Source organism: Nothobranchius furzeri, chromosome 9 (assembly GCF_043380555.1).
Source record: "Nothobranchius furzeri strain GRZ-AD chromosome 9, NfurGRZ-RIMD1, whole genome shotgun sequence".
Classification (NCBI taxonomy): domain Eukaryota; kingdom Metazoa; phylum Chordata; class Actinopteri; order Cyprinodontiformes; family Nothobranchiidae; genus Nothobranchius; species Nothobranchius furzeri.
The window spans coordinates 71026235-71029090 of NC_091749.1; positions in this window are offsets into that span (position 1 = coordinate 71026235).

Genomic DNA, 2856 nt, shown 5'->3' on the forward strand with positions numbered 1-2856 from the left:
AAAAAGTGAATTTTATTTAAACTTACATAAAAGGATCCTGGACTTCAGGATTTGTCTGAATCCCCAGTTTTTTCTGTTTTTTTTTTTTTTTTTACTGTCACACGTCCCCTGGGCGGATTATTTGACATGTGAGGTGTCAGACGTGCACACCTTACCTCATAAAAACTGAATCTCGTAAAATTAGTTTATTAACACTGTTTTCTGTTTGAATTTATAGGAAAACAGCATTAATAATTATTTGATTAGCTTCAGACCCTTTAAGGTACATTTGAATGTTTCAGACTTTTATTTTGAAGGATTAAAGGAAGTTCTGATTCTTTTTGTTTTGAAGCTTCAATCTCTAATAATTATTTGAGGTTGTTTAGAGATGAGTTCAGCTCCAGACGCGTGCTGTAAAAAAGTCTATTTAAAGCATTATGGGGTATATTCTTAATTATTTCTATTTTCTATCAGAGTTGGTTTAGTTTTTTATTTTCTTTTAAAGAAACAAAACAAAATTGTTCTGAAAGTACGGTGGTGAATTTCTCCTCAACATTTACGCTTTTAACTTCATTAAGGCTGACCTAATATTCACACTTTTATTTAGTGAAACAGAATTTAGAAATGATTTAGAAACTTTCTGACGGATCCCTTTAATAAACATCTTACCACAGAAATACGTGCAAATGTGCAGTTTTTCACATACTTTTTGTTTATTTTTACAAACTTTGTTAAACATAAAAACATTCTGACCAAAAATTAACTATCTAAGAAATGACCATTTAAATAAAGACGGCCCTGTTTTAGTGTTTCGTCCTGTCAGAAGTCTTTGCAGCTGTTTAGGATAATCAATGATCTCCACTATAAAATAACAAAGTAAGCATGCAGAATTTCACTCCCCATTAAATATTTAAAATCCAGTTTGTTCTTTCCACATCAAAACCCAGTTCTGAATAAAACAGACTTTATTGACCCCACAGTGAGAAAATTCACGGATATCAAATGGATCCAAACAAAAAATGTTTCATTGTAAACTGGTGAAAATCTAATAAAACACAAAACTGGTATAAATGTCCTGCAAGTTATTGTGATGCAAAGTCTCTTATTTATGTTTATTTATTCATTTTTTAAATGTCATCGTGATCTGAAAGTCCGTTTTATAGGTGAATAAAGGTGTTTAAGTATTTCCAGAAAGTTTTGATGAGTCTGGGTATTTGTGCAGGAAATGTTGCTGAGCAAGCTTTTAAAGAAATTTACAAATCTCACAAATGTTTTGAGGCACGTTGGACATTCTCTCTCTCTTTCTCTCTTTACTTTTTTGCTATTTTGTGCTAACGTGTCATCTTTGGGCTTCCGTAGGTCTCTGAGGTGAGATTTACAACAATTAAAATCCATTGCTGATAGCTTTTGGTTGCTTATTTTGGTGACAATAGTCAAGTAAGTGAAACCAAATCCAGAAGTGTGGTTTGCATGAACTGTTGGGAAGTTTTAGAGCAGAACAGACTCTGACTAGCTGTTAGCTCATCAATCCAGGCACAGCTAATCTGCACTTCCCAGTTGCAGCCCACTTTAAAGCGGGCTTCAGTGGAAGTGGAAGGAAAGGTTTAGGAAATTTAAAAAAATCCTTTAATTTCTTTAATGTTCACAAAAGAAAATAAATCAAAACATTTGTGGCAAAAGTCTTTTATTTTAATCTGAATTATTATTATTATTAATGTTATTGTTATTATTCATTTTAATGCTACTACTACATTATTATTACTATTATTATTATTATTATTAGAATTATACTTATTAATTTTAATGCTACTATTACTATTAATATTATTATTACTATTAATATTATATTACTATTATTATTATCTTTTATTATTATTATTTTTTAATATTATTATTATCATTATGATTAGTGATGCACCGATATGAACATTTGGGGTCGATATCGATATCCAATCTCACTGTTATGGCCGATAACCGATATTTGCCGATACCGATATACTGACATTAACGCTTCTGAAATCAGCCGATTTTGTATAGAATGAAAATGATTAAAGCTGAATTTACGTACTCACAACACACACATTTACGGTTCTGGGATTATTACATGCACTGATCACATGACTAAACAATTACACACCACGTCCCTCACCCGCTGAAATAGGCAAACAAATGGAGACGTGATGGAAAAAATGTCGGTTGTTACTATCGGCCCATTTTTTTTAATCGAACTGATGCCGATATGTTAAAAATGACTAATATCGGCCGATACCGATATTGATGCCAATATATTATCCATCCCTAAATAATAATAATAATATTAATAATAATAGCCCTAATATTAAGGTAATACCAGTGTTAAGGTACTAGTGTGCAAGTTTTTTATCCAGATATCCGTTTTGTTTAGAATTTCAAGTATTTTTTGCAGTGCATGTTTCAGTAAACCAACTATCCGACATGTAAAACTACCAGTGATCTAAATATTCTGATATAACCTTCAACACACATCTATTATCCTTAAGCCTAAAACCATTCGTACATTTAAACAGGGACAGTAGTTTCCCATTTTTATGTTTTCAGTGAGTTTTATTTCTTTTGGCCCAGAATCCCAGTCTTGTCTGAAAACGGCTGCCTGCTGGACGGATGAGGTGCTCCCTGCTCAGATAAACGCATAAACACTCCTTGTACCCAAACAAAGGCATCAAGCAGGCATTTCATTAGACCATTGTGCGATATGGCAGGCCGCTGCTGTGAATGTATTTATTAGTTTGCGATACATGCCTTTTCCTGTTGTTCCCGGGGCAGTGGATAATGCTGGTTTTGTTCGCGGCCCAGTGTGAGCGGCGCCTCAGCTGCCAGCTGTCAGGGGTGATACCGTCT